The sequence below is a fragment of the Eriocheir sinensis genome, chromosome 1, assembly GCF_024679095.1.
Source record: "Eriocheir sinensis breed Jianghai 21 chromosome 1, ASM2467909v1, whole genome shotgun sequence".
NCBI lineage: Eukaryota > Metazoa > Arthropoda > Malacostraca > Decapoda > Varunidae > Eriocheir > Eriocheir sinensis.
Window position 1 is genome coordinate 13,601,690 of NC_066509.1, and position 24,222 is coordinate 13,625,911.

The 24,222-nt window shown below is 44.2% G+C and overlaps 1 pseudogene; it reads right to left on the minus strand.

Moving 5' to 3' along the window:
• Positions 1–21,454, minus strand: part of LOC126998433 (protein sax-3-like) — a 28,140-nt pseudogene extending 6,686 nt beyond the window's left edge.
• Between the last annotated feature and the right edge of the window lie 2,768 nt (positions 21,455–24,222).

Consider the following 24,222-nt stretch of genomic DNA (forward strand, 5'->3'; position numbering starts at 1 on the left):
ACACACACACACACACACACACACACACACACACACACACACACACACACATATACACTCATAACAAATATATATATATATATATATATATATATATATATATATATATATATATATATATATATATATATATATATATATATATTACAAAGGTGATCATCAAAACACCTCAATATGATTTCATCAGCTTTTCTTTTTCCTGCTTCTTTTATTATTATGGTGCAGCGCGTGGCGGGATTTTTTTTAAACTTAATTTTACTCCTGTACGTAGATTTTAACGCTGAGTATCTTTGTTATGACGTATTAGCGGTGAGTGGTATTTAAGAGACTTAGTTTTCCTGACACCAAATACGAAACCGCCTTACGTTAGCGAGTAAAAATGACCTAATGCACTACAGCCTTTCTCGGGTTTTTAAAAAGGGGGACAGCCACAGCGGGTCTTTTTAAAGCTGCTTCAGGCTGAGTGGTCAACGAGCAGTGCGGTGAACAAGTTAAAAGCTCCGCCGACAGTTTTCAGCCGTTGTCGAGTGGCGCCGAAGAATCAGTTGTTTATCGACCTTGACTTCAGTGATCTCTGTCCGGGCAGCACCGCCGAGCAGCGGGGGCCGAGCAGAAAGATAAATTACGTCGTCACTATAAAAAAAAAAAGAAAAATCGCCCGCGCCACTAATGGGGCTGGGGCCGACCAAAAGCACCTTTAAGATACTTACCGGTGCGAAGGGCCCGAAATAAATAAATTAAAATCAATATATATATATATATATATATATATATATATATATATATATATATATATATATATATATATATATATATATATATATATATATATACTTATAAGACTTGCTCACCTTTCTTGGTGGAGAAGTGGAAGTGGTCGCTCTCTGCCGACCAGCCGTACCTGTTCCGCACCCGCACCACCGTCACGTAGTCGCTGGCCACCTCGAGGCCATGCAGCGTGTAGGTGAGGCTCTCGCGTTGGGCGCGGCACGCTCGTCGCCACCACTTTCTTGGACACGTTCTCCCACGCGCCCGCCATCACCACCGTGTGATTGGGCTGCGGCAGAGGGTGAAAAAAAGCACTGTGAGGGGCGAGCAGTAATTTTCTTTTTATTCTTTCTTTATTATATATTTCTTTACTGACTGATAAGAGGAGTGTGATGCATGGGGTAGGGTGTGTTGGGGGGTGCAGGAAAATGAGGAAAAATAAGGCAAGCTCATTCGGACTTGATTCAACTCTTGATTGATTCGGTCCAGTGTCTTGACTGATTCGAACTTCCGTCTTGATCTGCGTAACCCTGACCAAACGACGGAAGCTAAAGATACGAGTAACATAATGACAGTAGAGGAAACACAAAATTGGAAAGGGATGAGAAAGAGGAAGAAGAAAACAAACAACGCAGGGAGAAATAGGGCAAGAGTTAGATTAGACGTGAGAGAAAAACAACAACTGGTGGAAGAGGGCGACTACGAGGAAGAGGGCGACTACGAGGAAGAGGGCGACTACGAGGAAGAGGAAAACAATACAATTGGAAAGAGAGAAAAAACAGGTCACAAGGGAGAAGGAGAATAAGAAGAGGACGCAGGGGAACGATGAGAAGGAAAGAACGATAAAAGAGAGGAAGAACATGGGGAAAATATTTTAAGAGAAGGGAGAATAAATAGGACCCGTGGGAGAGGAGGAAAGGAAAGAGAACGTAGAGATATGAGAAGCAAGAAATGAGGAAAGAAGAGGAAAGGAAAGGAGGAATGGAGGAAAGGAGAAATAGAGGAGGAGAAAGACTAGAAAGAGAACGCAGAAAATTGAGGAGTGAGGAGGAAAGGAGAGAGAAGGTAGAGAAATAAGGAATGATGAGGAATGGAAAGAGAAGTAGAGAAATGAGGAAAGAGAAAAAATAAAAAACGAACGTAGTGGAGGAATGGAAAGATAAAGTAGATAAATGGGGAATGAGGAGAAATGGAGAAAAGGTAAAGAAATAAAGGGCAAGGAATTGTGAGTGAGGAGGAAAGAGAAGGTAGCGAAGTGGGGAGCGAGAAATGAGGAGCAAGGAGGAACCGTGTACGGACTTAGATCTTGGCGCCGTTCGCTCGAGACTCAGCATCGAGGTTCATTTTGCCGCATAATGAGTAAGCGTGATCATCGACAGTCATTTCTCGAGTCCGGTGCAGCACAAAGACCTCTCCCAAGCGCCTCCTCCGCCCATCCTGCCTAACAAGCAAATACACTAAACATTGTGAATAGACTCCGCGCCGCTGCCTGACGTAATGATCGGGCTGAGTGAATGGGAATGAATGGACATGTGCTGGTTTCTTTTGCATGTTCCTGTTCCTCCTCCTTCTTTTTCTTTTTTTTCTGCTCTTCATCATCATCATTATTATCCTTATCATCATCATCATCTTCCTCTTTTTCTTTTCCTTCTTCGTCTTTGTCATCTTCTTCTTCTTCTTCTTCTTCTTCTACTTCTTCATTTTCTTTTCCTTCTTCTCATCATTTCTTTAATCTTCTTCTTTTTCCCTTCTTCTTCGTGCTACTATTACTACTATTACTGCTACTATTACTACTACTACTACTACTACTACTACTACTACTACTACTACTACTACTACTACTACTACTACTACTACTACTACTACTACTACTACTACTACTACTACTACTACTACTACTACTACTACTACTACTGCGTCTGTTGTTGCTCCTCCGCTTGCATAGTTCAGGCGGCGATCGAGTAGCAGTGAGTAGATAGATTGCGGGTTCATGCAACGCTAAGGCCGTAATACATAAGTTAGTGATCGATGGTTAAAGTTCTCAATAGTTGCAGATACGTGCGTGGGAAGGGAGGGGGAGTGGGTGGGTGAAGAGGGAGGGAGGGAGGAGAGAGGGATCAATGTTGTTATTATTTAGAATTATTATTACTATACTTCTTCTGCTGCTTCTTTTCACGATCGTTATTTACGTTACTAAGTCTGGCTCGGCTAATCGTGCGGTTCAAAGGTGCCATGTGAGGAGTAATCCAAGAGTACAGCGTGCCCCGTTTTTAACCCCACGTTGGTTCTCTCTCTCTCTCTCTCTCTCTGTATTTTTTCTTACTTATGTCAGCTTATTTTAACGTACATTCCTTCACGATATAATCTAAATACAATTGTGAAACTACTTACACATCCCAAACGTAAGGGAAACTCAATAATAAATATAGCATTTTTTTTAGCAACACTGTAAAATATGTATGCCACGTTTCTTTATATGCTTATAAAATTTCTTATCCATAATAAGTTAACTGTTCTTTTATACGTTATAATTCTAAGATTAAATGTGTATGCATACTTGCTGATCATATTTGCCATGGTTTTACTTATATTAGAACATTTCTACATCGCGGGCTAGGAGACATGCGGCAAAGCTGTACAAGGGGATCCCCCTACGCTGAACCTCCCCCCCCAACCGCACGTTTAGTTGAGCCAGACTATAGTGTCACTACTACTACCTCTACTACAACTTATAGTACCTGTACTACTACTACTACTTCTACTACTACGACTACTACTACTACTACTACTACTACTACTACTACTACTACTACTACTACTACAACTACTACTACTACATAAAAGATACCTCCACCCATGTTTATTTTCCCGACAGATAATCATGGAGGGCTCCATAGCTTGCAGATCATTAGCCCCAACTCTATTCGCTAATGACTGTGGCATCCAACCAAATTACTAATACTACTTAGCACTAAATATATACATAACGCCTTATCATCTATTGCGTCTAGATTTCCCTTTCCTTCCCTACTCGTGTCACTCCCGACCCACCTTAATGTCACCCTCCACCACTGTGGCCTCATAGTCCATATTGGAGATGTTGGTGGCTTTTGGGCCAGAGTGTCTGGTGCCCCTGAGACATAGGATGGCCGACCTGAGCAGGGAGAACGAGAGGCGACACCTCATCCAGGCGACAACGTGACTCCTTGGCTGATTCTTCTTTTCTGAGATAAGTTCTGCGAGTCATGCGTAGAAGCATCGGGCCCTGGGACTCATCCCGCCGGATGTGGTGAAGACGAGGGGGGTGAAGCTGCCCTGATCCACATGTTGGATTCTTTCACCGTATAGCAGTCATGTGGTGAGTGCCAATTTAGCAGTCATGTGGTGAGTGCCAATACAATTGTCACATTCAAAAATAGACTAGATAAATTCATGGACAGCGATATTAGGTGGGGTTAGATACACGGGAGCTTAGGGTCAAAGGAGTTGCCTCGTACAGGCCTACCGGCCTCTTGCAGACTCCTGCGTTCTTATGTTCTTATGTTCTTATGCCCTTGTCTTCTGCTTGTTCCTGTGGTGGGCGGCTTCCAGGGGCAGCTCACGGTGACAGGCAGCCATCGGGTCGAATATGCGGATGTCCATGAACGCCCGCTGTCCGCGCACTCAGAATCCGCGGGCACTTACATCAACCCGTGCCTCCTGTGAAGTATTGGCCGTCCTGTACCTAAGGCGTTCGCCGTCCATAGGAAGCAGTGCCGGCTCGGTAGTGACGTCTTGGCATACCTCCCCGAGCATGCTGGCTGTCAGATCCCTCACCTCATCGTGTCGAATACAGACGAAGCCTCCCTTCTTGCATGTCATGGTGTGAGTGACACCATTCGGTGATCCACATGCACAGAGATCAGGCAGCCCCTCAATAGGCCAGCCATATCTCAGAGCAACGGCGTCGGCAAATTTTTGTTTGTTGAGGCTGAAGCCCTTTGCTCTGATTGGAAGTGACGTTAGCCAGTTAGAAGTGCCTGCCTCCTATGCTGTGTGGATTTTTCCACACATTTCTGTGGACGGGTTGTGTGTTAGACGGTCCAGCTCGTACTTTTGGGCCTGGTGCCTTTCTTCTGAGATTCTTCTTATGATTTCTCTTATTTCTGTTTGGTCTATTTCGTCATCTGCCTCCTGAGCGATGATCCTGTTGGTGAGAGATCTGGTAAGGCTGATGGAGTTTTGGTTCTCCTTATCAGCCACCTATTCTCAGGGTTGGTGATCCCCATCCCACCCAGTCTTGGAGGAAGTGCTAGCATATCCCTCTCCTCCTCCCCCAAAGCATGAGATTTCACCAGCGCCGGCAAGAATCCATTCTTGACGGCATTCTCCAGTGGTCGAAGGAGTGGACTGATGCCGGAGATGGTACGCATCAGGAACGTCCACCGATGTTGGATGCCGTGGGTGTACGCTGAATAGGCAGCGTGTGGCTCAGTCTTGGCAATGGCAGACAAAGCTTCTATTTCCTTCAGCTACTTTGTCTCCTACGTACTCCTTCTTATATACCTCTGTCCCGATCACTGCACCTAAGTGTTGTTGTCCGTCCTTTGACACAATGACGCCACTTCCTCTAAAAGTTTCTGCGGCATGGTCATAATGTTCAGGTTTGACAATAAGGACAGACTTGGTGGCGTTAGGGATGTATCCTATCTCAGGGCCGGCGGCGTTCACAATATCCCACCACCCTTTTAAGTCTGAGATTTTACCAGCACCTGAGAGGTCATCCGCATAACCCATATGTTTCACCCGTGTTTTTGCGTACAGAATTTCATTTTGGAGGACCCTATCATAACCATGGCTACTGGGTCACCTTGTTTTGTTCTTTCAGATGATTTTAACACTTTAATTTTCCACTGTGGCTATTTATGTATAAGTCGGTCGGGTATGTATAGGTATTTTCAACATACATAGCTAAACTAGGGCACTTGGTTGTTACTACTACTACTACTACTACAACTACTACTACTACTACTACTATTACAATTACTTCTACTATATCTACCAACACCATTACCACACCTCCACTAATCCTATCAATCTTGACAGCTTTTAACCATTTTCATATGAGGTCACTCTTTACACACACAAACTTCATATAAACATTTACTTCCTAACAACAACAGCAGGAACTACAACAACAACAACAGGAACAACGGCAACAACAACACACCCTACACCATCCCCAAGCTCACCTGCCAGGCCCCCAGGTGAGTCTTCCGGTACCTGATGAGAAACTCGGTGATGGGGTAGTAGCTTTCCGTCTCCCAGGTGAGTGTGTAGGAGGTGCTCTCGCCTCCTATGGGGCTGCTGGTGAGCACGGGGGGCTTAGGCAGGCCTGCGGGGGGCGGGGAGGAGAAGGCAGCTATAAGGAATGAGACCAAGTGAATCCGTGAGGCCAGGAGAGAATGGCTTGGGAGGAGACGAGAAAGAGGAGGAGGAGGAGGTGGAAAGAGAACAGGAGAAGGAAAAAGAGGAGGAGACTGTAAAAGGAGGAGGATAAAAGGAAGTGAATCTGTGGCAAGTGGAAATGAAGTGAGGAAGTGGTGAAGGTGATAAGAAAATGCTGACTGTGTTAAAGATGAAGACGTACAAGAGGTGAAGAGAGAAGGTCACGAAGAACCAAAGGGAGGAGGCGATAAAAAAGGATAAGAAGAGTAGAAAGGTTGATGGTATTTAAGAAGTTGAAGAAAAAAAGGATAAAAAAGGACGAAAAACTTCAAAAAATATGATAAAAAGGTAAGAAGGGGAGAAATACTGATGGTTAAGAGAGAGAGAGAGAGAGAGAGAGAGAGAGAGAGAGAGAGAGAGAGAGAGAGAGAGAGAGAGAGAGAGAGAGAGAGAGAGAGAGAGAGAGAGAGAGAGAGAGAGAGAGAGAGAGAGAGAGAGAGAGAGAGAGAAAATCGAAACGAAAGACGAGTAAAACCACCCAAATGAAACTAACAATATAACTCTTTACTTTCAATCACCTTCATAGAAAGAGCTTTTTTCTTTGCACTCATTCTCCAAAATCTCTTCTTCGGCATAAAAGTTAGTGTCTCCTTCACCTATAAAGCGAACAAACAAACAAAAGAACATCACCACCAACCTGTCATCTGTATCACGGCGTCTTTCTGTCCGTGGGGGTTCTCCGCTATGCACACGTACGCCCCGAAGTCCTTCTCGGAGACGTTGGTGATGGTGAGGGTGTGGCGGTGGGCGACGTGGGTGAAGGTGACGTGGTGGCCCTCGCCCGACACCCGCTCCGGCATATGTCTTTGTGTGTCCATGAGTGACTCTGGGAGCGGGTGTCCATCACGTGTCCAGATAACGTCAGGAGAAGGTCGTCCGTGCACCACACAAGCCAACTCGACGTGGTCCCCCTCCCCCGTGCGCACGACAGCCTGGGTAGTAGTAGTTGCAGTAGTAGTAATAATAGCGGCAGTAGTAGTTTTAGTAATAGTAGTAACTGTAGTAAGAGCAGCAGAGGGAAATTCGGGGAAGATTCTGTTTTGTTTACTTTTCTGATTAGATCCGTTTGTCCCTCAAGTAAGTGTAAAAAGGCATCAGAAAGGGATGTACATTAGAGTCTTTTCTCTCCGCGCCCTTCTTCCCCTCTCGGTCGCAGCCGGAGAAAGGCTTTTGTTTGTTTTTCCGATTGGTATGAAAAGGAGGGAAAAGTTGTAGTAAGATTCATAGGGACCTGAGTCAACATTTGCCTTCCTACTAAGCCAGACAGGGCGGAGAGGAAGATTGGATGGCGCGGGGATCCGGTTGTGTGGACGAAACGGAAAGAAAAGTGCTTGATATTAAAAAGACAAATGTTGTGTACAGGTGTTATTAAACGTGGGCAGGTGGCACACGGAGAGCTTTTAGAACGTATATGCTCGTAGAGGTGCCCTTTCGGATGGAGTCAAAGTGTTTTCGCCCCATCAACTCCTCTCCTCTTACTGACATTATTCTATCTCTTAAGCTCCGCCAGTGATGCCTCTCTATTTTCTATCGATATTATCATGCTGACTGCTCTCCTGAACTTGCTAACTTCATGCCTATCTATCCCCCTCCCCCCCTGTGGCCCCGGTGCACATGTTTTCCTACTCTTGCTCATCCCTATGCTATCCTAATCCTTTATGCGAGAGTTAACCAATAGATTAATTAATTCATCACATTCGCTAGTAAACTCTGGGGCAGCCTTCCTATAACTGCAATTCCTCCTGCCTACAACTCAAACACATTCAAGAGAGAAGTATCAAGACACTTCCCCAAAGGACTCTGGCTTTTCTACTTTGAACTCTTCTGTTAAAACTATTTGCATGAGCAGCGCCATTGCGGGCTTCTTTGTTCCTATAGTTTGTTCCGGCCTGAAGCTTCTTTCTGTACAATAAAAAAAAGAAGCAAAAGTAGTAGAAGAAGTAGTAGTAGTAGTAGTAGTAGTAGTAGAGGTATTATTATTATTATTATTATTATTATCATTATTATTATTATTATTATTATTAGAGGTAGTAGTAGTAGTAGTAGTAGTAGTAGTAGTAGTAGTATCAGCAACAGCAGCAGCAGTCACTTACCTTCTCCGCTGTGATCTCCGGCGGGTACTCGACGGTGATGGTCATGGCGGCCGAGGCGGGCTCCCCTACGCCATTGTCCGCCGTGCACAGGTACGTCCCCTCCACGTGCCGGTCCACACCGTGCAGGAACAGCGTCTTGCCCTGAGGGAGGATGGCGAGGCGTACGTGACGCTTGAAAGAACATAAATATAATCTCTCTCTCTCTCTCTCTCTCTCTCTCTCTCTCTCTCTCTCTCTCTCTCTCTCTCTCTCTCTCTCTCTCGGAAAAAATAACAATCAGGTAAACTCTTAGGTGAAAATAATGTTGATTTCACCGTTGGACAAAGGTAAAGAATGACAGGAAGACAGACAGATTGCTAAAATATTAAGTTCGTCCTCCTTATAAGGTGAAAAAATGCCCGAAATGATTTACCTTCCCTTTGTTCAAAATCTGTCACGTACTCACCTAAAAGCAATACCATCTCACGTGCACGGCTGGCAAAGAGTGAGACACAAAGACACTAAGAAAAAAAGGGAGTGTGTGAGAGGAGGAGGTAAGCAGGTAGGAGAGAGAGAGACAGAGAGAGAGAGAGAGAGAGAGAGAGAGAGAGAGAGAGAGAGAGAGAGAGAGAGAGAGAGAGCAAGCAGTATACCTGTGACTAAGCAAGGAAGGCAAGCAAACAGCCCCTTCTGGCCTCTCACCTCATGACTGGATAAGCCGGACGGGAGCGGACCTTCCTGACGCGTCCAGCGGATTACAGGCTCGGGGTTGCCGTGGGCGCGACACTCCAACGTGACCGCTTTACCTCGGGGGACATGCTGCTCTGGGGGCGCGAGGGACCTTACGGAGGGGGCAAACTGGACGTCGAGGGTGTGTTGCAGCTGCACGGGAGGCTCGACATCAAAGAGGCAGAGGAAGGTCCCAGCATCCCGAGGCCTCGCGTGGGATATGGTGAGTCGCGTCCCTTCTATGTTCAGCCGTCTGTCCCGCGTCACCTTCTCGCTGCCTACAGACAGCAGCCGTTCCTTGCCCCCGAGCGCCGGCTTCTTCTTGATGATCAGCTTGTGGTTTCCTGAGGGACGAGAGACAAACGTTATGCGCCACTGAAGCGTCCCGTCCCGAGGGGGTTTGTTTTGTTAAAAGTTTTGTCTTTGAAGGCTTCTGCTGCAGCCACCACCGCCACCGCCACGACCACCACGGCGTGTTTGACTTCAGACAAGGAGATAAATGGAAGGGGAGGGAAAACATTGACAAAAACTTCCTAGCGAGTAATAGGAGTTAAAAACAACAGAGCAAGGGAAGAAAAGGGAACAACAAAAATACCTGAACAGAAAAGCAAAGAAAAAATGTAATATTAATAGAATCAGAGAGCAGGGATGATGAGCTAAAAGATGTGAGAGAGAGAGCGAGAGAGAGAGAATATATGACAATGATCAAACTAGGAAGAAGCCAAATAACCTCAGCAAGCAGGTTACGAGAGGAAGACAACCACTACCAGCTATAAAACATCACATCACTTTATATATGAAAATAAAATAAGGAGGAAGCCAAACAAAATCAGAATCGACAAAGAAAAGATTTAAGAAACGGGTGACCAAGGGAAGACTAAAATGCCACCAGGGATATACATTTCCGAAATTGACCCCTCTTTTTGGACACTCCTTTGACCTCTATTCAGGAGCAGTAAGAAGCGGGCTTTTTTTAATATTTTTCTTTACGCCCTTGAACTGTCTCCTTAGCTGTAAAAAAAAAAAAAAAAAAAAAAAAACGCGAAACCCCGCACCGAATACAGTGTTCGTAAAATATATAAAGACGAAAATCGAGCAAGAAAGAAGGTAAACGGAATTTCATAGCAGCAGTTTACAAAAGAAGGCAAAGAACACTACCACACGCGTATAACAGCACCATCAAGACACAGTTTCGTTGTAAAATTAATCAAAAAATACAATACAGGTAGGTAAAGTTGGGGGCATACGGTGCAGCTGCGCGTGGCCTCGGTGCTCATCTCCGCCGCACTGAAAGGTAGATGAACTCGTATTTTAAAGAAACCGTGAGACTAAGCGAATGCACAAACACCAGCACCACAAACACCAGCACCACAAACACCAGCACCACAAACACCAGCGCCCACAAAGCACCTCACTAGATACACTTGGGTCGTGGAAGTAATAATGATCGCTAGCACTCTGGAAACCCTCAAGCCTCTCTCTTCACCAGCACCACAAACACCAGCACCCACAAAGCACCTCACTAGATACACTTGCGTCGTGGAAGGAATAATCACCAGAACTCCAGGAACCCGCACAGAAATCCCTTCTTCAGCGCCACAAAGAAGTCGCAAAGATCATTCCCAAGGCGCTGTCAGGTTAAAGCAAGCCCAGGAAATACATGAGGTCAAGGTGTCGGGAGAGAGAAAGAAAACGAGGTGTGTTGGAGATTAATCCTCCATGACGCTGCTCAGGAAATAAAAGTTAGTTGTGTTGTTAGCATATGATACGGCGGGGAGAGTGAAGCTGCGATTCTGAACTAAACTCGGTAATGTTATCCTACAAGACCTTTTGACGATAGCTTCTCTGCTTTATACGAGACTGCTCTCCACCTTAACCCATTGACTGCGGATTTCCTACCAGAAGACATCACCAAACTATAGGAATGGATTAAAAAGTGGCTGCTACAGTTCAATGAAGAAATATGTAAAGTCATGCGTACCAATACCACATGGAAAACACTCCACTATCCATCACAGAGGCAGAGAAAGACATGGGAGTATACGTTATCAGGCTACCAGTGAAAGCTAAATTCGTTCCAATCGCAGCGGACGGGTTAACAAAATCTTTAACTTGTCTTACCTAATTTCATCACTAACAATACTTTCAACCCTGCCACTCTTAATCAATTGGGTTTGTATTATTCTGTCGACTTTCTTATTTCATGCTACGCTATTCTCTACCTTAACATCTGCACCGTTTTCCCAGGACAGCAGCATCCTATCCCTCAACACTTCAAGTTTGTCTCACCGCTAGTCTCTTCTTCGACATCACTAACATAATGACTTCAGCTCTGTCACTCTTACTTATCCTGCTTCGTATTATTCTGGCAACGTTCGTATTTCATGCTTCGTTTTTCTCTACCTCAGCATTTGCGCTAATTTTCCAGCGACAGCAGCGACACATCTATCTATCTATCTATCAGTCTACCTATTTATCTATCTATCTATCTGTCTACCTCCACCACGTTTATCTTATATCGCTAATCTCTTCTCTGACGCTGTGCTTCTCTGTTTTCCATCACAATTGTTATAACATCCAGTGTTTCCTCAGCGACAGAACAGGGATATACATTCCAACTCCGCCACTTTTTACTTTTAATGGCTTTCAAAATTTTAGTAACTCTCCAACTTCCTGTTATTCTCTTCGACTTTGTGCTACACCCCGTGCTTGCTCTCTCTCTCTCTCTCTCTCTCTCTCTCTCTCTCTCTCTCTCTCTCTCTCTCTCTCTCTCTCTCTCAGCAACGGCACTGGCATATTTATCTAAACTCCGACACTATTCATAAATCCAAACATGTTATTGCACTAACTTTCCGCTACTCTCTCCCTTGACTTCACTTTGCTCTTTCCCTCAACACAGCCTTTGCGATGTTTTCTAGGCGACAGCACCGGCATATTAGTTTAGTTTTTTTTTAAGATTTGACATTTTTTAGATAATATTCCGTAACTTGAGAAAATTTCCGACTTTGCGCTAATCTGTTTCTCGACTTCACGGTTACGCTGTTTTCCATTTTAACAGTACTTTCGCACAGTCTTTCTGGCGACTGCACCGACATTTACTAATCAGGACTTTCAGATTTCTACCAACTTTCCAACTCTCTGCTACTCTCTCTCCTCTCGACATTTTCTCTCCATCAACACAACCTTTGCACTGTTTTCCAATAGCACGATAGCACCGGTACAGCCATATAAACTCTGCTACCTTTTACTACTCGGGGTTTTCAGAATTTCATCAACTTTCACAATTCGTCCTTACTTTCTCCTACTCCGTTTTCTCACTGCTTTCCCAGCCGCAGCACCGACGTATTTATTTAAACTCCGCCACTCTGAGGGCTTTACTGTTTGCCCGGACTACTACAGACACACTTGAAACATTAAAACAATCTTGCATTATTCTGGCGGCGGCGCGCGCTCTCCCTCTCTCCGCGGGCGTGGGACGGGGTGTTCTTGTGCGCGAGGTTTCCCTCAATTATTCAGCTTTGACTAACTTTTCCGTGGTGTTCGCGGCGGTATTGACTTTTGTTGGGTCTGTAAGCCTCGCCTTTGATCCCTTTTTATGCGCTAATTTTTGCCATGTCCGTAAAATAAATGCGGACTTTTTCCTTCCTCTTTTTGTGTGCTTGCTGTTTGATATCCCAAAGTGCAAATGCCTTTGTCTGGCGAACGCACGAAAGGGAAACGCGAGGACAAAGAGAAAGGCAAGCGAGAAGAAAATGTAAATACGCAATGGAAGGAAAATACAAAAAAACAAAGCGAGAGACGAACGGGAGGTGGAGAAAAAGGGACAAGGAATAATTAAAAACATCCAAATACGCAGTGAAGACGGAAGAAAAGGGAAAGACGAACGGGAAGTGGAGAAAAGGGACAAGGAATAATCGAGAACACGCAAATACACGGCGAAGATAAAAAAAAGTAAAAAAACGAAGTGAAAGCCGAACGGAAACTGAGATAAAGACAAACGAGAAGAAAATGTAAATATGCGATGAAAGTAAGCAGAAAATAAACGGGAAAGACGAACGGGAAGTGGAGGAAACGGAACAAGGAATAATGAAAAACATGCAAATACACAGTGAGGACGGAAGAAAAGGGAAAGACGGACGGAAAGCGATAGAAAGACGAAAACCGATGCTAAGAAAATGTAAATACGAGATGAAAATAAACAGAAAATAAAGCGAAAGACGGACGGAACGTGAAGAAAATAGAACAAACAATCATCAAAGAACTACAGATACACAGTGGTTAAAAAAATATAGATAGTGACAGACGAACGGTAAGTGAGAAAAAGAGAAAGAAGCGATGCAGAGAAGAATGAAAATACACAAAGCAAGCAAGAAAAAAAAGTGAAAGAAGGGAAAATGAGAAAGACTAAGAAAATCAAGTGCAAATAATGAAAACACAACATGAAACCAAGAAAAAAAAAGAAGGGAGAGGAACGAGAATTAAGGAAAATGAGACAAAGATAACGAAAAAAAATACAAATACACGGTAAGATGAAAAAAAAAAAAAAAAACACCCACGAACGAACATCATGAAAAAAGTGAAGATCAAATGCGAAGAAAATGGAATTATCTGATGAAAAAATAAAAAAAAGTTATGGACGAAAGACAAGTGAGAAAAAGTAAAGAGCAAATGGGAAAAAGAATGTAAATAAACGATAAAAAGTACAGACAAAAAAAAACAAAAAAAAAAACAGAACAATGGAAAGAAAGAAAAAGTGGAAAGCTGACCCAAAGAAAATGTTAATAGGCACACGATGCAATGAGGAAAAGAAGAGCGCGACGGAAACATCAATAACTCAGACGAACCGGTTACGTGAATTTGTTTGATCGTAATATTCATGAGTTTTTAAGTTCTGTGTAAATTCCGAGAGAAAATAATAATTGTTTTTTTAATTCTAAAGTCCTACTACTACTACTACTACTACTACTACTACTACTACTACTATTGTTATCATTTTTTTCTTCTTCTTCTTCTTCTTCTTTTTATTAACAGCAGCAGTAGTAGTAATAATTAAAGTAGTAGTAGCAGTAGTAGTAGTAGTAGTAGTAGTAGTAGTAGTAGTAGTAGTAGTAGTAGTAGTAGTAGTAGTCATAGTAGTCGTAGTAGTAGTAGTAGTAGTAGTAGTGGTGGTGGTAGCCGTGGGAGTAGTAGTGGTAACAGTGGTGGTAGTAGTGGTGGTAGTAGTCGTGGTAGTAGTAGCAGAGCAGGAGTAGGGATGAGAGCGATTTTGATGGTAGTGGTGGTGGTAGTGGGGGGGTGGAGGAGTGGTGGTTGTGTAGCTTCTTGTGGTATGTGGTCGTGACAATAGCCCCTTTTGCCTGTTTGCTCTGTGTCGTGTGTTCCTGCGGCTTCACGCGTTCATGTCTCACCGCTGGCTGGCGCACGTAGATAAGAGGAGGAAGCCTTTACCTTGCCCCACCACCCGCGCGGATAACAGGGCACATCCGGGAGCAAGAAACAGAAGCCGAGGTATGCAGTTTTTCCTCACGGATGTACAGGTGAGGTCTATCTATCTCCCCACCCTTTTATTTATCTATCCATCTATGTAAATATCTATCAAAACATCTTTATCCTTCAATGTAAATATCTGTCTATCTTTATCCATCTATGTAAATATTTACCTATACATCTTTATCTATCTATCTATGTAAATATCTATCTATCTTTATCCATCTATGCAAATATCTGTCTGTGCATCTTTATCTACACATCAATGCCTTTTAGCAACCTCTTTCTTTTTGCTGATTATTTTTCCCGTGTTCTTTGATGCCACGCGAGGGGTATCGCTCCTCTTTCTGACTAGATCGAACCCTCACCAGTGTCTTTGATCTGCGAGTCTGACACATTGGAAGAACGCGTAACATTTATTCACAGTACATTTTGAGAGGAACAGTCACGCACGGAAGAAAAATCCTCCCCCGACTAAGAGGCCTTGTAAATTGCAGCCTTTAGTGTTGCTGACAGAGCGCCGCCCGAAGTGTGAATAGTTGAAAATATATGGACTAGAGAATTCAGTATTTCACCAACAATATTTCCCTCCAAATCCTTAAACGAAGCCTCGCTCGGGGTGGGTGTCTTAACAATGTTTGCAGATATGTTCATTTTGATCAAACAGTCTATAACTTGTACGTCCATGGTCGGTATTATAAGACACTTTGGCTTCTCACATCAGCTATTTCTAAAGGTCAAAGAGGGGGTCAGTTGGGTTCTAATGAGTGTCTCTTCAGGTTCAAGTTACAGAAGAAGGGTAAAACTACCACCAGGGTCATACAACTACTGGAAATGCCCACAACTCCTACGAAAGCCTTTTTTTTTTTTTTTTTCTTTTTTTTTTTTTACGTTGTTGCCTATTGCGCGGTAGAGACTCTTGATGAAGGTGATGGTCAGCCCAAGCCTTCAGAGTGAGGGCGTGGTGGTCAGCCAGCCGTTCTGGCGCAGGCGAGTGTTTATAGTGGCGCCATCTTGCATTGTCATACTTTGCCCCAGACTCGTTCTTGATTCGCTTGGATGGCTTCCTCTAGAGTCCGGGTTGATGGGTGGTCTTCAGGACAGCATGTGGGTAGTTTTAAGCCACTCGGCGGTGACTGAAAAATCCGAGTGGTAGCGTGGGGATTCGAACCCGCGTCGTCCATCACGCGGCGAATGTGGGTCCAGTACGCTACCAGTTCGGCCACCGCCTTGTCAAATATGTTTTCTTGGGCGCCGAAATGTCTCATAATACGACCCCATATGTCTTCAAGCTGCAATAGGAACCAAAATAAAACTGCCTGGCACCGAGTATTTCAGATCATAGTCAGTTATTGTATTCGAAAATTTTATAATCCTATTTGGTGTGGGTTTTCTCAGTCGTATTTGTGTCGCGATAACGTCCTGAAAATGTTGCGAGCTTGTTACCTTCCCCGCTCTGGCGCAGCAGCTTTATTTTCTTTGGATTTTCTCGTTCATTTAGATATTCCGAGAACTTTTTTCAGGGGACATTCATGTGATTCGAACAGGGTATCAGAGAAACTATTCAAATGTACGAACTATGCTTTTCCATGACTTGAAAATCTATCTGTCTATATCTATCTATCTGTATCTATCAATCTATGTGTTTATCTATCTATCTATCTATTTATCTATCTATCTATTCATGAGTATTTCTATTTATCCATTTTTCTATCCGTCTAAATCCACACATCTTTTTTTCTGCACATCAATGCCATTTAGCAGAGCAGTGTGTTTTAGATTAATTATTATTTTTACAGTGTTCTTTGATGTGACTGATTGGAATAGAATTGCTTTGTAGATGTTTTCAAAGCTTATGTCACGTATTTTTTTCCTTTTATGTTTTATGTACCCCTGCTATACCTGCAATGATTATGGTCAATAAACCAACTAACTAACAATTATCTATCGACAAATGTCAGTCGCGTGGCAATTTATACTCACTAAAAATAAATATAGGAAATAAAGCACCCCATGGGATCCCTTTCTTGTGTTACTTTGGCCCTGTGTACGTATACTGGTCCAGGAACTACACACAGCACGTAACGTCAAGTCAAGGGCAAAAACGAGTTAGGAAACCATGCACACAACCCACGCAAAAAAAGAACAACTGCGAAACACTGCAGAAACACTTGCAAGACACGGGGGCATTGTTTCTGGAATGCTTAGCGGCTGTTGTGGGAAGAAAAGGACAGAAGTGAAACAGCCAGTCAGTCCAACAATGTGTGCAGCTTCAAGGCATGACGGTCCTTGCAGATTACGGAGTTACGCGGATACCAAAAATACTGGAAGACGCCACGGAAGTTTAAAGAAAGAATGGAAGGTGTGACGTTTCGTGCAGCTTGAAGTTGAGGTAATTTAGATCTACAAAGGATCGTTAATGTGTGTGTGTGTGTGTGTGTGTGTGTGTGTGTGTGTGTGTGTGTGTGTGTGTGTGTGTGTGTGTGTGTGTGTGTGTGTGTGTGTGTGTGTGTTTCTGTCTTTTTGCCTGTTTGTCTGAGTGCGCTATGGAAAGAAAGATATATTCACACACAAAAAGTTGCCCTAAACAATGCAACGAGGTATAAAAACAGGGTGCGTTCACAAATCAGTACGGGGCATGCCGACTGGTACTCAAAATAAGAATCATGCTACTCAAAGAAACTATTCTGAGGCATCGACTATTTCAAAATGCTGAGTAAGATTTTTTAACAGGGAGGGAAGCAGCTCAAGGGCAAAAATAATCAGATAAAAACCCTTCCTATAAAGAGAAAGTAGAAATGGTGGCCAAAAAGACAGGTATGTTTCGGGTGGAGATGTTATAGGTTTAGGAATCGTCACCTGGTAAAGCTGTTTCTAAGGCGTCTCACTCACCAGGGTCGTCCACGTCGCAGGAATCATCACGGAATGGCACACCTCCAATGTGAACTTCTGGGGCCGTGAACGTGGGCAGCAGGTCGTTACTCTGGGCGCAGTTGTAGTCGTAGTAGTAGTCCGTCTCGTAGTCGTAGATGTCAGTAACTCTCGGATAAGCCTGTGGGGGGTAGGAGAGAGAAGGTACCTGGTTTGCTCATTTTAAAGCAATATGGTCATGCTTTTATTTGTGTGAACATAAAAAAAATATCATAATTTTACCTCACGAGGATGAAAAAATTGATGGTTTCAAAAATATCTGTCAATCTGTCTGTCTGGCTGTATATCTGTCTGTCTGTTTGTTCATTACCAGCAGTGTTTTTTTCCGAATCAGAAAATGCTATCATAATCAACAGGCACGTTATCGTTATTGTAGCAGGCGGGGCGGGGAGGGGCGGGGCGGGGTGGGTCGGGGTAGCATGGGGCGGTGGGGGCGGACCAGAGTAGGATGGGGAGGGACTGAAAGGGTGAGGAAAAAAGGGACAGTGTGGGGCAGGGCAGGGGTGGGTCAGGAGGCGGAACAGATAGGGTGGAGAGGGGCCAAAACAGGGTGGGAAGAAGGAACTTGACAGGGCAGGGTGGTGCAGGGCAGGAAGGTGGAGGCTAGAACGTTTCGGGGCGGGGCAGAGCGGGTGGAGTGAGGAAGAGTGGGGCAATGCAGTAAAAATAGTCATATAACTGAAGGAAGGATATCAGTCTTCCCCGCACCACTCATTTTCACTGGACAGCAAAATTCAGTCAGGCTATAAAAAAAAAAAAAAAGTCACATCGCATCTAAATAACAATGTAAATAAAAAAAATAAAACAACTTAACACGTACGTATAAGGGGACCATAGCATCCTCGTTACATTGATCTCATAACTCATTATAGTGTTCCCATTTAAAACTGGCCGGTGGGGTGCTGGCCGGTGCGAGTCAGCCCCGCCCCGCAGTTCTGCCACACACTCTCAACACCTCTCGCTTCCTCTCATATGTCAGCTATTTACTACCTTTAAATGAATTTAATTTGATAATTGGGTAACCCAATAAGGTCATAGTGTGTTAAGATTGTTTAATTTTTAGAATAATAATAAAGATTTTGTATAAATACCACGACACTTGACAGAGTTGTATTCCAACGTTGTCAAGTGTTGTGGTATTATCTAAAATATTGTTAATATCCAAAAGTAAACAATCTTAGCACTGTATGACCTTATTGGATATCAATTATCTTATTAAATTCATTTAAAACAATAAATAACTGACATGAAGAAGCGAAGAATGTTGAAATTCAACAGTGCTAAGAAGCTGACAGCCAAATGATGCTAACACAGGGCAGCAAAAAATTCAGTCAGGCTAAAAAAAAAAAAAAAAGAAAGGTGAAGAAAACAAACTCACATCGCATCTGAATAGTAATCTAAAACCACTTTGTAAAACTCGGATAAGGGGAAAAAAACCTCATCCCTCACTATATGTGTGGAGCAAAATTCAGTCAGGCTTAAAAAAAAAAAAAAAAATCACATCGCATCAAAATATCATTGTAAACAAAAATCTTGAAAAACATGCATAAAGAGACAAAGCCTCCTCGAGCAGTAAGAAAACCATGTGTGTGGGCGGCGGGCGGGCAGGTGGGCAGGTTCTTTCGCCTCAGCGCAGGAGACAAAGAGGCCAGGAAGAGGCGCCGGGCATTATCTTCGCGTGTGAGGCTCCCGGCTACTTCGGACCACCTGTTGACTCAGAGGCGTCACCAAGCCGTACCTCTCTTTCCGCACCCCCTCACCTCCGCCGCCTGCCGTTTCTCCACTCCTTACTTCCCTTTTTCTCAATCTTTGTCTCCTCTCCTCTCGTTTCTCTCACCTCGCTTTCCTTTGTTCAAACCTCAGCTCACTTCCCCTGCCTCTGTCTGTCCCTCCCTCCTCTCCTCTCTTCTCCCGCACCTTTCCTACCTTTGCCTCTGCCTCTCTTTCGTCCTCCCCTGCCGTCCCTCCCTACCTCATACAAACAGCTCTACTTCCCCTGCCTCTGTGTCTTTGTCTCCTTTCCTTTCCTCCTCTCCCCTCCCCTGCTTTTCCCTCTGCCTCTCTTCCTCCCCTGCAGTCCCTCCCTACCTCACAAACAGCTCCATTTCTCTCATTTATTTCCCTGCCTCCCTTCTGCCTTACCACCAGCCTCCTTCTCTGCCTAGTCCCCCCCACTCATGCCCTCCCACACACACTTTGCGCAGGCATTTAATATCGTGCGTGGTATTTATTTCCCTTACCGTACAGTTACACGTTCAACATTATTTACCTAAACAATTGTTATTACCTGCATGGAGCTATGCATGGAACCTCTAGTGAACGTTTCGTATGTCTTTGCTACTGACGAAAATTATTATACAGTTCCGCTAGTCATTCCGTATTGGTGCAGTAAAGCAAGAAAAAAGGAAAACAAGAGGAGATGATAAAATGAGGAGGAAAAGCCAGGAATGGATAGAATGAGTAATCTTAAATCAAAAGAATATGTTGGAGAAACACGAGAGGGCAGATAAAGTGAAAAAAAAAGTCAGAAAGATAGGACTGTGAGGGAAAAAGAAAGGGAAGGAGGGGGAGAACAGGGAGGTGTTTCAAATCAGAAGTGAAGAGATAAAGAGAACAAGGAAGGGAGAGAGACGGAGAAAATGGAGATGAGGATAAAGGAAAGAGGAACATGATATGGAAAGGGAAGGGAGGAAGATGGAGAGGACAAGAGTAGGAAGGGGATGGAGGATGGAAGGAAAAGAAAGTGGAAGGGAGAGAGAAAGGACATGGAGGAAGTGGGAATTGAGGAGGGATGGAAGGAATGGAGATTGGAACAGGAGAAAAAAACAGGAGAAAGGAAAAAATGGAAGGGAAGGCAGTGGAATGGTTTGGGGGAGGAGTTTAAGATGGGAAGAAAGGGAAGGGGATGGAAGGAGAGAGATGGGAGTAGGGGAAGTGTGAGAGAAAGGGCGTGGGAGGGTGTAGGAGTGGAAGGATGGGAAGGAAGGGAGGGGGTGGAAGGGAAGGGAGCTGGGAGGAGGGAAAAGTTTGAGGGGGAGTGGGTGGGAGGGTACAGGAGTGGAATGGTGGAAGGGAGGAGAGATTAAAGATAGGAAGGAAGGGAGGGGATGGAAGGAGGGGGCTGGGAGGAGGGAAAAGTTTGAGGGGAGTGGGTAGGGGAGGTACAGGAGTGGAATGGTGGAGAGGGAGATTAAGATAGGGAAGGAAGGAGGGGCTGGGAGAGAAAACTTTGAGGGGAGTGGGTAGGAGGGTACAGGAGTGGAATGGTGGAAGGGGGAGATTAAGATGGCGGGAAAAGGAAGGGAGGGGGTGGGAGGAGGGGGAAAGCACTGAGGGGAGTGGGTGGAGGGTACAGGGTGGGAATGGTGGAAGGAAATTGGGATACAGAGGAAAGGAAGGAGGATGTGGAAGGGAGGGGACAAGTGTGAAAGGGAGTGGTAGGAGGTACAGGTGGAATGAATTGGGAAGGGGGAGTTCAGGATAGGAAGAAAGGGAGGAGCTGGGAGGGGAGGGGACAAGTGTAACTGAGGGGAGTGAGGTGGGGAAGTGGGTGGGGTGGGGTGCATGGCAGGACACGTACCCAGAAAGCCAGAGCAGGAGGGAAAGCACAGAGTGTTTGTTATGTGCCAGTGTGCATCGTCGTGAATGCCAGGCAGAAGCTGTTATATTGCTTAAAGTTGCTGGCTGGCACGCACTGCACTCCCGCCGACCCGCTCCAAGATTTTGGCACAGATGGAATCTTGCCAAACATCAACACTGACGACATGATATGCTCATATGCTTTACGTGGGGTGACTTGAATCTTGTCACCCCCCTAGAAAGGCATTGAGACTATTCCTTTGGTGAGTGGTTTTTTCACCCTGAACACTTAGCTGGGGTCAGCATACCTGAACACCTAATCCAGGTCTGACATCAACCACCTGAACACTAATCCAGGGGTCAGCATCCACACCCTGAACATGCTTAGCCAGGGTCAGCATGCCACCTGAACACTAATCCAGGGTCAGCATCCCACCTGAACACTTAGCCAGGGTCAGCATCTCCTGAACTGCAAGCAGGTCAGCATCCACCCTGAACACGCCAGCCAGCTGCGTCAGCATTTCACCCTGAACACTAAGCCAGCGTCAACATCTCCCACCCCAGAGCTAACTATTTTTCTTCCTTTCTTTCTTCAAGTTCATCTCTGTTCAAATCGTCCATCTGTATATTTTTCTGAATCTACATCAGCTTTGACCTGCCTTCTTTGTTTACTTATCCCTTTCTCCTATTCTTTATAGTTTCTTCCTTTCTTTCTATCATTTTTTTCCATCCTTCCTCCATTCTTTCCCTCTCTCCTATAATTTCTTTCTTTATAATAATATTCTTTTCTTTCTTCCTTCTCTTACACTTCAGTTCATCCTTTATTCCTGTCTTTCTGTGTTCCTTCGTCTGTCCATCTAATCAGGCTAGAAGCCAAAGATGATCAAGCCGCTGCAGGTTTTCTTTTTCTCTTAGTTTTAGTTCTCCTCAGTTCTTTTTTTAGGTGTTGATTTGATTTTTGGTTAATTTTTTTTTTTTTTACTTTTCTTTCTTCGTTTTGAGTTCATACGTTTCGTTACATTTTGGCATTATATGTTTTTAGTTTCTATTTTTGACTGATCAGGAGTTGACCTTTTAGATTTGTTAGGTCTTTTTTTACTACTGCTTGAGTTGATTTCTTTGTTGCTTTTTTCTTTTCTTTTTATGGCTTCTTTATTTTGATGTCTTGTTGGTGACAACTATTTCGTTATAGTTTGGAAAGTTAACTATTTTTTTTTTTGTCGGGATTTTGTCCTTTTTTAGGTTACGTCGTGAGGAGATTTTTTGTTGCAAATGGTCAGGGCAGTGTTCAGAGTGTCCAGGGGTGTCAGAGGCCTTATTGCGTGGGTCGTCATCAACGTGTCGTCCATTGTTCAGAGAGTGTCCAGGGAGTGTCAGGGGCCTTGTTGCGTGGGTCGTCATCAACGTGTCCGTCCATTGTTCAAGTGTCCAGGGAGTGTCAGGGCCTTGTTGCGTGGGTCGTCATCAGCGTGTCATCCATTGTTCAGAGAGTGTCAGGGAGTGTCAGGGCCCCTTGTTGCGTGGGTCGTCATCAGCGTGTCCGTCCATTGTTCAGAAGTGTCAGGGAGTGTCAGGGGCCTTGTTGCGTGGGTCGTCATCAGAGTGTCCGTCCATTGTTCAGAGTGTCCAGGGAGTGTCAGGGGCCTTGTTGCGTGGGTCGTCATCAAGTGTCCGTCCATTGTTCAGAAAGTGTCCAGGGGTGTCAGGGGCCTTGTTGCGTGGGTCGTCATCAGAGTGTCAGTCCATTGTGTTTCCAGCTTTTTTATTTTCATATTCTTTTTCTGTAATATCGTTTCTTCAGTATTTAATTTTCAGAGAGTTTCCTGGGTTGTCAGGTTAGCATCCTTATCTTGCCCGTCCATTGCTCAGAGAGTCTCCCTCACCCAGGAGTCAGCAACCTACCAACATACAGGCCTTAATGCGTGGGTCGTCCGGCCTCAGGCATGTAAACCCCAAGACCATTTGATCAAGGCCCATAAGGCAGACGCAATACTATTCATATCTTGAATGAAATATATAATATCATTTTGTTATTTCGTGCAGGTTTTTTCAATTCAATTAATTATCCATTCTTGATTTTTATTTTTGATTATTTTTTCGTTTCCTGGCGTCAGCAGAGCATGTGCAGGGTTAGGCTGGACCATATCGCCTTATCTTGGTGCTGTATGCTGCTCATGATAAGTCTCCCTCACCCCAGTGATTCATTAACCCTACCTTAACACAACAGGGTCCCAAGGCCTTAATGCTAGATATTTTCCTTTTCTTGATGTTGTGTTTCTATCACTTATTTTTCTCGTGATGTTTTTTTTTTTGTTATATCCATTCTTCGGTGTTATTATTATTTTTTGTTTCCTGGTGTTGTGCAGGCTAGCTGTATCGCCTTGTTTTGGTGCTGTATGCTGCTCAGGATGAGTCTCCCTCACCCCAGAGGTCAGCAACCCTACAACACAACACCTAAGGACTTAATACTTGCCTCAATGAGTTGTTTCACTTTCATGATGTTGTGTTTCTATCACTTCTTTATTCTCATGCTCCTTTTCAGTAATATCCATTCTTCGGTGTATATTATCATTATTTTCGTTTCCTGGTGTTGTGTTGGCTAGCTATATTGCCTTATCTTGGTGCTGTATGCTGCTCAGGATGAGTCTCCCTCACCCAGAGGAGTCAACAACCCTACCAACACAACACCAAAGGCCTTAATGCTTGCCCCAATGATTGGTTTCACTTTCATGATGTTTTTCTACAAGTTCTTTATTATCGTGTTCCTTTTTTCAGTAATATCCATTCTTCAGTGATATTTTATTTATTTTACGTTTCCTGATGTTGTGCAGGCTAGCTGTATCGCCTATCTTGGTGCTGTATGCTGCTCAGGATGGAGTCTCCCTCACCCCAGAGGTCAGCAACCCTACCCAACACACAGCACCAAAGGACACTCTGCTAGATTTTTTCCTTTTCTTGATTTTGCGTTTCTATCACTTCTTTATTTTGTGGTCTTTATATTTGTAATCTTAATTCTTGGTGTTATTTCTTTATTTTCCGTTTCCTTGTGCTGGGTAGCTGTATCGCCTTATCTTGGTGCTGTATGCTGCTCAGGATGAGTCTCCATCACCCAGAGGTCAGCAACCTACAACACACAACACCTAAGGCCTTAATGCTAGATGCGTGGGTC